The sequence below is a fragment of the Rattus norvegicus genome, chromosome 2 (assembly GCF_036323735.1).
Source record: "Rattus norvegicus strain BN/NHsdMcwi chromosome 2, GRCr8, whole genome shotgun sequence".
Classification (NCBI taxonomy): Eukaryota; Metazoa; Chordata; class Mammalia; order Rodentia; family Muridae; genus Rattus; species Rattus norvegicus.
Genome location: NC_086020.1, coordinates 117,465,849 through 117,479,748, shown reverse-complemented (window position 1 = coordinate 117,479,748; position 13,900 = coordinate 117,465,849).

Sequence of the window (13,900 nt, the reverse complement as noted above, 5' to 3'; positions counted from 1 at the left end):
AGAAAATTTAATGAGGAAGAGGTATTAGCCTGGCTAATTTTCAGGGATGGACTACACAGAAGATCATCGATGTATTATATAAGCTTGAATTTAAGAGGAGACAGAGAGAATAAGCCAGAGGTTCGAACATGGCCAAATAGATGTGGGCAGAACTTCAGGGCAGGACAGTCCAAGTGAGTTGGGTATAAGTTGGGTGAGAGTCTGGGTCCACTGGGCAAGTAAAGACAAAGATATTTTGTCATCAGGGTTGATAAGAATGGATAAGAAGGCATTCTTAAGGTCTAGGACAGAGAAATGGGAGGCCTCTATGGGGATAGTGAAGAGCAGAATATAAGGTTTGGGTACTATGGGGTGAATAGGAGCCACAGTAGAGTTGATTACACAGAGATCCTGAAACAAACAGTGGATCTCAATGGGGTTTTCCACCATGTGTTATGTGAGTGCAAGAGGGGGAAACATGAAGCATAGAAGATTTCTCTTAAAAGGTTGGAGATGAGATGCTTAGGTCCCCTGAGGCTTTGAAGAGAGAGCGGATATTGAGCCTGGGTGATATATTTGGTGGGGTTTTATGATTTAATGATGATGGGGGTGATATTTGGCTATCATAACAAGGATGGGTTGTTTTCATGTGGTCACTTTTAATTAAGATGGGAGCGAAGAGATGTCTCTCCCATCAATCCCCTGCCAGTCGAGACCAACTGGGGCACAGACAGCTGAGCTGAGTTGCACACTGTCCCCTGACATCCATTATCTGGCCCATGTCTCTCTCTGATTTCCTGAGAAGACTTGTAGGACTCCATGAGCATCCTATTTCCCTGAAGAGGCTTGTGAAGGCCACAGGAACATCCAGTTTAGACTTCTCCCCCACCAATTTCCCACCAGTAGGGTACCTGTAGAGCTGACAATCATCCTGTTTCCTGAGATCCATTTTCAGATATAGAAAATAAAATTGAAAAAAAAAAAGTAAAATTGAAGAAATTGATACATCAGTCAAAGAAAATGCTAAATCCAGAAAGATCAAGACACAAAACACCCAAGAACTCTAGGATACTATGAAAAGAGCAAACCTAAGAATAATGGAAATAAAAAGATTCCCAGCTCCAAGGCCCACAAAATACTTTCAACAAAATCATAGAAGAAAAACTTTCCAATCTAATGAAAGAGATGTCTATATACATATAGGAAGCATACAGAACACCAAATATATTGGACCAAAAATATCTTCCTACCACGTAATAATCAAATCGTTAAATGTACAGAGAAAAAGAAGGAATATTAAAAGCTGCAAGTGAAAATATTCAAGTAACATTTAAATGCAGACCTATCAGAACTACACCCAACTTCTCAACAGATTTTAAAGGCCAGAAAGGCCTAGGCAGATGTCTTGCAAACTCTAAGAAACCACAGATGCCAGCCCATACTACCATACCCCGCAAAACTTTCAATCACCATAAGTGGAGAAAACAAGATATTCAACAACAACAAAAAAAAAAATTTAAAAAATATTTATCCACAAATCCAGCCCTACAAAAAGTACTAACTACACACAAGAAAACACAAGATATAAGCAACCCAACAAACACACACACACACACACACACACACACACACACACACACACCACAAACACTACCACTGCCACCATCAAAGTAACAGGAATTAAAAACTTAAAAATTGATGGTCATTAACATATCCCAACATCAATGGACTGAAAAGCTCATTAAAAAGACATAGGCTAACATAATGGATATGAAAACAGAATTCTTCATTCTGCTGCATACAAGAAACACACCTCAGCCTTAAAGATGGACATTACCTTGGAGTAAAGTGCTAGGAAAAAAATTTCCAAACAAACAAACCAGAGAAGCAAGCTGGAAAAACCATTCCAACATCTAATAAAATAGATTTTCAACCAAAAAGATGATGGGGGAGGGGCTGGAGAGATGGTTCAGTGGTTAAAAGCACTGACTGCTCTTCCAGAGGTCCTGAGTTCAATTCCCAGCAATTACATGGTGACTCACAACCATCTGTAATGGGATCCGATGTCCTCTTCTGATGTGTCTGAAGATAGCGACAGTGTACTCACATACATAAAATAAATAAATAAATCTTAAAAAAATGGGGAAGGACACTTAACACCCATCAAAGGAAATGTCCATCAAGATGATGTCTCAATTTTGAATATCTATGCCCCAAATGCAAGGGCACTCACATTCATAAAAGAGACTTTTCTAAAGCTTAAATCACACATAGAACATCACAAATTAATAGTGAGGGACTTCAACATCCCACTTTCATCAATGGACAGATCATCAAGATAAAAACTAAACAGAAAAATAATGAAAATAACTGAGGTTATGAATGTTACCTAATGAGGTTAAATGTACCTAATATATATTTACAGAACATTTCACCCAAATACAAAAGAATAAACTTCCTACTCCGCACCTCACAGAACCTTCTCCAAAATTGATTATATAGTCAGTCAAAAAGCAAGTCTCAACAGGTACAACAAAATTGAAATAACCCCTTGTATCTTATCAGACCACCATAGATTAAAAGTGGAATTCAACAATAGAAATGAGGCTTCCCTGACTCTGTTGCCTTATCCGGTCTCAGTGGTAGAGGATAGGCCTAGTCTTGAAGCAATGTGAGGTTCCAGGATGGGTTGGTACCCAGGGGAGATGTCCTCCTTCTCAGAGTTGAAGGGGAGGAGTGAGGGAGAGGCCTTATGAGGGATGAAATGTAAAAAGGGGTGAGCTTCAAAAAGTGATGTAAAATGAATAAATAAATAAGTTAATAGAAAAAAAGAAATTGTGGAGATCTCACATCAGCAACTTAATAGCACACCTGAAATCACTAGAATAAAAAGATGCAAATCAAACTGAGAGTTGATATCAATAAAATATAAACAAAAAAAAAAACAGAGAACAATACAAAAAATTAGTGAAACAAAGAGTTGGTTCTTTGAGAATATCAAGATAGATAAACCCTTATCCAAAAAAAATTAAAAGGCAGAGAATATCCAAATTAACAAATCAGAAAGAAAAGTGGGGAAAGAAAGTAAGGGAGGAAAAAGAAAGAAAAGAAAAGAAAAAGAAAAAGCTCCAGGCCAGACAGTTGCTGCAGAATTCTACCAGACTTTCAAAGAACTAATACCAATGCTCCTCAAATTATTCCACAAAATAGAAACAGAGGGAATACTGCCAAAATCATTTTATGAGACTATAGTCACCTTGATACCAAAACTACATAAATATTCAACAAAGAAAGAATGTCAGACCATTTTCCCTCATTAACATTGATGCAAAAATGCTAAGTAAAATATTTGCAAACCAAATCCGGCCACCAAGGTCAAATAGGCTTCATCCTAGAGATGGAGAGATGGTTTAACATACAAAAATCAGTCAATGTGGTAGCCATCATATAAATAAACTGAAAAGAAAAAATACATGTGATCATCTTGTTAGATGCTGAAAAAAGGCTTTAACAAAATTCAATACCCCTTCATGGTAAAATTTTTGGAGTGATTAGGAATAAAGGGACATACCTAAACATAATAAGGACAATTTACAGCAAGCCTATAGCCAATATCAAAGTAAATGATGAGAAACTCAAAGCAATGTCCCTAAAACCAGAAACAAGGCACTGCTGTCCACTCTCTATATATTTATTTAATATATTAATTTAAGTTCTAACTGGAGCAGTAAGACAACTGAAGGAGATCAACAGGATACAAATTAGAAAGGAAGACATCAGTGGCCCAAACTTCTCTGATCCGGGCCTACAGCTCCCTGCTCTCAAATCCTGTGGGAGAGAGAGCTGAACACCCAGAAGCGCGAGCAATCCTGAGACTGCAGGGCAGGACAGACCACGACTTCTACCCACCTTTGCTTACATCCCTGGACCAATACTGTCCAAATTATTCCACAAAATTGAAACAGATAGAGCACTACCAAATTCCTTCCATGAAGCCACAATTACTCTTGTACCTAAACCACACAAAGACCCAATAAAGAAAGAGAACTTTAGACCAATTTCCCTTATGAATATCAACACAAAAATACTCAACAAAATTCTTGCAAACCGAATCCAAGAACACATCAAAATGATCATCCACCATGATCAAGTAGGCTTCATCCCAGGCATGCAGGGATGGTTCAATATACAGAAATCATCAATGTAATCCATTATATAAACAAACTGAAAGAACAAAACCACATGATCATTTCATTAGATGCTAAGAAGGCATTTGAAAAAAATTCAACAAGCCTTCATGATAACAGTCCTTGAAAGAATAGGAATTCAAGGCCCATACCTAAACATAGTAAAAGCCATATACAGCAAACCAGTCGCTAACATTAAACTAAATGGAGAGAAACTTGAAGCAATCCCACTAAAATCAGGGACTGGACAAGGCTGCCCACTCTCTCCCTATTTATTCAATATAATTCTCAAAGTCCTAGCCAGAGCAATCAGACAACAAAAAGAGGTCAACAGGATAAAAATTGGAAAGGAAGAAGTCAAAATATCACTGTTTGCAGATGATATGATAGTATACTTAAGTGACCCCAAAAGCTCCACCAAAGAACTACTAAGCCCGATAAACAACTTCGGCAAAGTGGCTGGGTATAAAATTAACACAAACAAATCAGTAGCCTTCCTATATACAAAAGATAAACAGGCTGAGAAATAAATTAGGGAAATGACACCCTTCATACTAGTCCCAAATAATATAAAATACCTCAGTGTGACTTTAACCAAGCAAGTGAAAGATCTGTATGATAAGAACTTCAAGTCTCTGAAGAAAGAAATTGAAGAAGATCTCAGAAGATGGAAAGATCTCCCATGCTCATGGATTAGCAGGATTAATACAGTAAAAGAGGCCATTTTACCAAAAGCAATCTACAAATTCAATGCAATCCCCATCAAAATTCCTACTCAATTCTTTATAGAGATAGAAAGAACAATTTGCAAAATCATTTGGAATAACAAAAAACCCAGGATAGCTAAAACTATCCTCAACAATAAAAGGACTTCTGGGGGAATCACCATCCCTGACCTCAAGCAGTATTACAGAGCAATAGTCATAAAAACTGTATGGTATTGGTACAGAGACAGGCAGATAGACCAGTGGAATAGAATTAAAGACCCAGAAATGAACCCACACACCTATGGTCACTTGAGTTTTGACAAAGGAGCCAAAACCATCCAATGGAAAAAAGAGAGTATTTTCAACAAATGGCGCTGGTTCAACTGGAGGTCAGCATGTAGAAGAATGTAAATCAATCTTGTACAAAGCTTAAGTCCAAGTGGATCAAGGACCTCCACATCAAACCAGATACACTCAAACTAATAGAAGAAAAAGTGGAGAAGAGTCTCGAGCTCATGGGAACTGGGGAAAATTTCCTGAACAGAACACCAATGGCTTATGCTCTAAGATCAAGAATCAACTAATAGGATCTCATAAAGCTGCAAAGCTTCTGTAAGGTAAAGGACACTGACATTAGGACAAAAGGGCAACCAACAGATTGGGAAAAAATCTTTACCAATCTTACATCCAATAGAGGGCTAATATCCAAAATATACAAAGAATTCATGAAGCTAGACTCCAGAGAGCCAAATAACCCTATTAAAAAATGAGTTACAGAGCTAAATAAAGAATTCACAGCTGAGGAATATCGAATGGCTGAAATGTATCGGAAGAAATGTTCAATATCCTTAGTCATCAGGGAAATGCAAATCAAAACAACCTTGGGATTCCACCTCACACCAGTCAGAATAACTAAGATCAAAAACTCAGGCGACAGCAGATATTGGTTAGGATGTGGAGAAACACTTCTTCATTGTTGGTAGGATTGCAAACTGGTACAACCTTTCTGGAAATCAGTCTGGAGGTTCCCCAGAAAATTGGACATCATACTACCTGAGGACCCAGCTATACCTCTCCTGAGCATATACCCAAAAGATGCCCCAACATATAACAAAGACACGTGCTCTACTATGTTGATCGCAGCCTTATTTATAATAGCCAGAAGCTGGAAAGAACCAAGATGCCCTTCAACAGAGGAATGGATACAGAAAATGTGGTACATCTACACAATGGAGTACTACTTAGCTATCAAAAACAATGACTTTATGAAATTCATAGGCAAATAGATGGCACTAGAAAATATCATCCTGAGTGAGGTAACCCAATCACAGAAAAACACACATGGTATGCACTCATTGATAAGTGGATATTAGCCCAAATGCTTGAATTACCCAAGATGCACAGAACACATGAAACTCAAGAAGGATGACCAAAATGTGAATGCTTCACTCCTTTTTTAAAGGGGGAACAAAAATATCCATAGGAGGGGATAGGGAGGCAAAGTTTGGAGCAGAGACTGAAGGAACTGCTATTCAGAGCCTGCCCCACATGTGATCCATATATATACAGCCACCGAAACTAGATGGATGAAGCTAAGAAGTGCATGCTGACAGGAACCAAATATAGATCTCTCCTGAGAGACACAGCCAGAACATATCAAATACAGAGGTGAATGCCAGCAGCAAACCACTGAACTGAGAACTGGACCCCAGTTGGGGGAATTAGAGGAAGGACTGAAGGAGCTGAAGGGTCTTGCAATCCCATAAGAATAACAATGCCAACCAATCAGAGCTCCCAGGGACTAAATCACTACCCAACGACTATACATGAATGGACCCTGGTCTCCAACTTCATATGTAGCAGTGAATAGCCTTGTTGGGGCATCAGTGGAAGGGGAAGCCCTTGGTCCTGCCAAAGTTGGAACACCCAGTGTAGAGGATTGTTGGGGGGGTGTAATGGGGTCGTATGGGTAGAGGACACCCATATAGAAGGGGAAGGGGTGGGGTTAGAGGGCTGATGGATGGGGAATAACATTTGAAATGCAAATAAGAAATACCCAAATTAATAAAAATGGAAGAAAAAATAAGAAGAAAATGAAGATCAATACATCATTATTTGCAGATGATAGAACAATATACATAAACGATCCCAAATATTCTACCCAAGATCACCTACACAGCTGATAAACACCTTCAGTGAAGTAGCTGCATTCACATTAACTGAAAATAGTCAGTAGCCCTTGTGTACACAAATGGCAAATGTGCCGAGAAAGAAATCAGGGAAACACCATTCTCAAGAACCCCAAATAATATAAAATATCACAGGGTAACTCTAACCAAACGAGTGAAAAACCTGTATGACAGAAACTTCAGAGAGTGGAAGACGTGAAGAAGATGCCAGAAAATGGAAAAACCCCCATGCTCATGGATCAGTAGGATTAACATAGTAAAATAGCTGTCCTTCCATGAGCAATCAATGCAATCGAATCAAAGCAAATGATTTCAATGCAATCTCCATCAAAATCCCAACACAAGCTTATACAGACCTAGAAAGAACAATACTCAACTTCAAAACAAACCAAAAACTTAGAATAGCTAAAACAGTCCTATACAATAAAAGATATCACCATCCCTGATTTCAAGCTATACTATACAACTATAGTAATTAAAATTGCATGGTATTAGCATAAAAACAGGTTGAGAAATGAAATTGAATTAAAGACTCAGATATAAATTTCCCTACCAATGGCATCTGATTTTTGATAAAGCCAAAAATATACATTGGAAACTAGATAGCATCTTCAGCAAATGTTGCTGGTCTACCTGGATATCAGCATGTAGAAGAAATCCAACAGATTTATATCTATCACCCTGCACAAAATTCAAGTCCAAATGGATCAAAGATCTCAACATACAATCAGATACTCTGAATCTGATAGAAGAGAAAGTGGGGAATTGCCTTGAATGTATTGGCACAGGAGACAACTTCCTGAAGGGGAAATAGAATAGACTTTGCAAGTGGACTGGGGTGATAGGTGATAGAAACAGGAGGGTTCAGGTGGTGGGGGTGGGTCTGGTGGAGAGAGACGATATTCAGAGAGATGACTGAAATGGAGAGTACACATAGAGGTGATTAGAAACCTAGCATAGTAGAAACTCCCTGGAGTCTATGTGAAAGACCCTAACAAAGTCTCCTAGTAATGGGGACATGATGCCGGAACCAGCCACTTTCCGTAACCAGCCAAAATTCCTAGCAATGGCACTGGGACAGCAACCCAACCACAGAACCTTGGACCTACAATATGCCCTGCCTGTAGGATGTGCTAGGATGAGTGTGGGAAAAACTTGTTGGAGTGGCCAACTAATGACTATGCCACAAGAGAGAGCCCACACCTGATGCTTTGTGGATGACCAGGAACCAGAGGCTGGTTAGCTCAGAGACCCCAGGATAGATCCAAATACAACTGGCAAAAAAAAGTCAGTGTAATTATTCCTAATGCTATTCTGCTATACTCTTAGATTGGTGCCTGGTCCAATTATCATCATTCAGCAAGTGACAGGAGCAGATTCAGAGACCCATAGCCAGACAACAGGCAAAACTAGGGAACCCCTGCAGAAGTCTAAGAAAGGATTCTAGTAGCCAGCAGGGTAGAAGACACCATGAGAATGTGATCCACAGAATTAACTAAGCAGGGCTCACAGGGGCTCCCAGAAACTGAAATGACAGCCCTGGAGCCGGAATGGATCTGAGCACGTCCTCTGTATGTGTGTCGTGGTTGTGTCGCTTGGTGTAACAGTGGGAATGGGGGATGTCTTTGACTTTTCTGCCTGAGCTTTGGACCCTTTTACTCCTACTGGGTAGCAGTTATGACATAGAATGCAGTGGCAGGTGGGGGTAAGGTGTACCCGGGAAGACCGTGCCAAGGTGTCCCCCTGAGAAATCACACCCTGCGATAGACTTGGTTTAAGAAAAGTTTATTTGGGGCTGGAGAAATGGCTCAGCAATTATGAGGTCCTGAGTTCAAGCTCAGCAACCACATGGTGGCTCATAACCATCTGTAATGGGATCCCATGCCCTCTCCTGGTGTGTCTGAAGACAGCTACAGTGCACTCATATACAGAATAAAATGTATAATAAATAAAAAAATAAGTAATATATTTTTTAAAAAGTTTATTTGAAGGAAGAGAGTAAAGAAGGATAGAGGCAGACAGATGGGAGCAAAGCCATGAGGGCAGAGAATGGGGAGTGGGGGCAGAGAAGGACCGAAAGAGAAAAAGAGAGGCTGGCTGGAAACACATGGAAATGGGGTGGGGAAGCTGGGGTCCTTTTATATGCTACTGTGGTTGCCATACCTGGTTCATACCAGGTGGCAGCAGGCAAGCTATGGCTGGAAGGAGCCTAGTGGAATTCCCTGTAACACAACATTCCTCCCTTTTTGTTTAATTAAAAATGAGGGGCTGGAGAGATGATGGCTCAGTGGTTAAGAGCACTGACTGCTCTTCCAGAGGTCCTGAGTTCAACTCCCAGCAACCACATGGTGACTCGCAAACATGGTGTGTCTGAAGATAGTGACAGTGTACTCATATAAATAAAATAAATAAATATTTTTTAAAAAATGAGGAACAAGGACAGGGGTAATGGTGTACAGGAATGAGGTTGTCATGTTGTTTAGACTACTTCCTGCTAATGTCTGGGAGACCTTCTGTCTTTGGGAACCCTAAGATACTGGTGGTCATGTCCCGGGAGATCTGCTGTCCAGCCAGGATCTGTGGATCATCTGTGACTAGGAAAGTGCAGTCCCGGTTGGAGCAGTCTGTAAGGCTAGTGTGGAGCTCCTGTGGGTATCTTCTCTGAAGTTGTCCTGGATGCAGATTTTGAGTAAACACCTGCACTTGGCAGGATGCTAAAGCACATACACCTATTAGAAGCGAAAATAAAGTTAAGTAGGTTAAGGAGAAAAACACTTTCCCCCTTAGGTGTATTTGAAACCTTTAGGCCCATGTTCTTAGTAGTTGGAGGAGGAGAGTCCCAATGCCAGGGGAGTGGAGAGGAATCCCACCCTCTGAAATAGGCAACTGGTGGGAAAATTAGGCTACTGATTTATGGGTTTGCTGTAAATTGCCTTTACTATGGTGAAGTATGTCCCTTGCATCCCTAATCTCTCGAGGATTTTTTTAAATCATGAATGGATGTTGGGTTGTATCAACATCTTTTCTGAATCTAATGATCCTGTGTCTTTGTTATTCTAGCTGCTTGTATTATATGCTTCATTTATTGATATTCATATGCTGATATTCATATGATGTCCCTGCATCTCTAGGATGAAGCCTACTTGATTATGGTGGATAATCTTTTTGATGTGTTCTTTGATTTAGTTTGCAAGTATTTATTGAGAATTTTTGCACCTATGTCCATAAGATAAACTGATCAATAATTTACCTTCTTTGTTGGGTCTGTGTGGTTTAGAGTGTAATTGTGGCCTCATAAAAAGAGGTAGGCAGTACTTTTTTCAGATTCTATTTTGTGAGATAATTTGAGGAGTGTTAGTATTAATTCTTCTTTGATGATCTGGAAAAATGCTATGCTGAATCCATTGGCCCTTTTGATTTGGAGCTTTTTATTTCAATAGAAGTGATAGGTCAGTTTAAATTGTTTATTTCATCCTCACTTAATTTTGGTAGGTTGGATATATGAAGAAATTCGCCCACTTCTTTTAGGCTTTCCAATTTAGTGGAATACAGATTTTTAAAGTATCTGGATCTTCTATCTTTTGGTTAATTCGGCTAAAGCTTTGCTGATTTTTTTTTTTTTTTTACTTACTCAAAGAATCAATTCTCTGTTGCATTGATTCTTTGTATTGTTTTTTGTTTCTATTTCTTTCATTAATTTCAGCCCCAAGTTTGATTCATTACTTCCCATCTGTTCTTTTTGGTCATTATTTCTTCTTGTTTTTCTAGATCTTTTAAGTGTGTTGTTATTAATATGAGCTTTCTCCAGATTTTGGGGGTGGGGTGGGGTGGGGGGTGGTTTTGGTGTTTTTGTTTTGTTTTGTAGTTGGTGGTGGTGATGGTTTGGGGTTTTGTGGGCTTGGGTTGTTTTGTTTTGTTTTGTTTCAAGACAGAGCTTAGCTGTCCTAGAACTAGTCTAGGCTATATAGTCTAGGCTGGAACTCAGAGATCCTTGTGCCTCTACCTCCCAAGCACTGGAATTAAAAGCATGCATGCACCATCACCACCTAGCTTTTTTTTTTTTTTAAATGTAGGTATGTAATGCTAATAACTTGCCTCTTAGAATTGCTCTCTTTGTGTCCCAGGAGTTTGGGTATGGTATGTTTTTATTTCCATTCAATTCTAAAAAGTTGTCAATTTCCTTCTTAACTCAATTTTCATTCAGTAGTAAGTTGCTCAGTTTCCTTGATTTCATATACTTCCTGTCGTTTATATCCCACTTCAATCCATGGTAGTCAAATAGGATGCAGGGTGTTATTCCAATTTTCTTAAATCTGTTAACATTTGCTTTGTGTCCTAATATGTGGTCAAATTCATAAAGTCCCATGAGTTGCTGAGAAGAAAGTATATTCTTTAGTGTTTTGTGAAATGTTCTGTTATGTCTGCTAGAGCCATTTTAATTATGGCATTTAACTCCAGCATTTCTGTTTGTCTGGATGGCCTGTCTATTGGTAAGATTAAGGTATTGAAATCATCCACTATAAATGGTCCCCAGTTGGTGGCACTGTTTGTAAGGGATTAGGAGAGTCTCTCTCTTGTTAGAGAAGTTGTGTCACTGAGAGTAAGATTGAGGGTTCCAAAGTTCAAGCCATTCCCCCAGCCCCCTTCTCCCTGATGCCCCATAACCAGGTGGGTTCCAAAGTTCAAGCCATTCCCAGCCCCACTACTCCGACGCCCCATAACCATATGTACACTCTTCAGTGCCATGCCTGTCTGCCTGCTCCCATGTTCCACGCCATGATGGTCATGGACACATCTTCCAAAACTGTAAACTTCCATTAAACGTTCCCTTCTATAAGTTTTCTTGGTCATGATGTCTCCTCACAGGAACAGAAAAGTAACTGAGACACTGTGTTTAAGCCAATGTGTGATTTTAGCTGTAGCAGGGTCTCTTTTATGAATTTGTCTTTGTTGTTTTGTGTATGCTACATAAATGTTTAAAATTATAACATCTTCTTGGTGAACTTTTCTCTTTAATGAGTATGTAATGTTCTTTCCAATCTCTTCTGATTAGTTTTGGTTTAAAGTCCATTTTTTCATACATTAAAATAGCTATAAAACTGCTCATTTCGGGAAGGGGAATAACAATCAAAATGTAAATAAGAAATACTCAAGTTAATAAAGAAAAAATAAAAAAATAAGTGCATACAAAAAAAAACAAAAACAAAAACAAACAAACAAAAAAACCCTTCTCATTTCTTGGGTCAATTTGCTTGGAATATCTTTACATCATTTATCCTGAAATGATGTCAGTCCTTGGTGGTAAGGTGTGTCTTCTAGATGCCACAGAAATATGGATCCTGTTTTCTAATCCAATCTGTTAGTCTTTGTCATCTTAATGGGAAATTTATAACATTAATATTGAGTTATTAATGAGCAGTGTTTATTGATTCCTGTTATTTGGTTGTGTTGGTGTGGAGTCCCGTGTCTCCCCCTCCCCCCTTTTGCTTAATTGTTCTGGGATTTTTATTCATTGCATCCTCTTAGACTGAAGTATATCTTTTGTAGAGTTGTATTGGTGGACAGAAATTGCTTAAATTCCCTGTGAAATGACTTTCTTTTTCTGTCCATTGTAACTGATGGTTTTGGCGGGTAGTCAGGGCTGGCAACTGTAGTCTTTCAAAGCTTACCGAACATCACTCCTAGCCCTTTTGTCTTTCAGAGTTGTTGAGGTCTGAACTGTTACTGTGTATTGTAATGCTAAATTCTGAACTTAAGGTCTAGGCCTATGAGTGAATTCTCACGATTACAAGCTTTTATTGTGCTATTATTTAAAATAAGGAATTTTGTTCCTTATTTTAAAATTACTGGTTAAATAAAATTGGCTACAGCCAATAACTGGAGGGATTAGAGGTGGGCAGTTTAAGAGTTACCTGATTGGGTGTGGAGGAAGGAGGGAGAGGAGAGACCATGAGAGGAGAAGGCACCATAAGAGGAGATATACCATAAGCACATAGTCAGGAGAAACAGCAAGTATTTGGGGAACACTGCTGGGAAGATAGTCAGACCAGTAGTTAGAATTAACTGCCAAAGCCAGATAAAATAACCATAGCCTGTCTTAGTAATTTGTAAGTTGGTTGAGGATAAGCTTAAATTTGTTGTACTATATAGTCTCCCTTGAAAAGTCAGACATTGTTCTAATGGGCCTGCTTTTTATGTGATTATTTCTATTAACCTTGAAGTTTGTAATATTCTTTCTTTGTTCTATACATTTAGTGCTTTGCTGACCATATGTTTATTTTAGTTAGGGTTTTATTGCTATGAACAGATACCATGACCAAGGCTACTCTTGTAAGGACATTTAATTGGGGCTGCCTTGTAAGTTCAGAGGTTCAGTCCAGCAACAGCAGCAAGGTGGGGAGCACAGCAGCATTCAGACAGACATGGTGTAGAAGAAGCTGAGAATTCTATATCTTTATCCAAGATATCCAGAAGACTGACTTCCAAGCAGCTAGGACAAGGATCTTAAAGCCCATACCCATATTGACACACTTCCTCCAACAAAGCCACACTTCCAAATAGTGCTACTCCTTGGGCCAAGCATATTTAAACCACCAGTTATAGAGAGTTTCTTTTCTGGTCCTGTCTATTTGGTGCTCTTTATGCCTCTCTCAGAGTTAAGGATAGTATAGGTTGGGTTTTCAATTCTGAACCTTTACTCAGAAAGCACAATGTGGTGGTTTGAATAAGAAGGCCTCTCACAGGCTTGTAAATTTGAGTGTTTAGAAAGGGGCACTACCTTCTGGAACAGGTATGGCCGTTAGAGAAAGTATGTCACTAGGGGTGGGTTTTGAGGTTG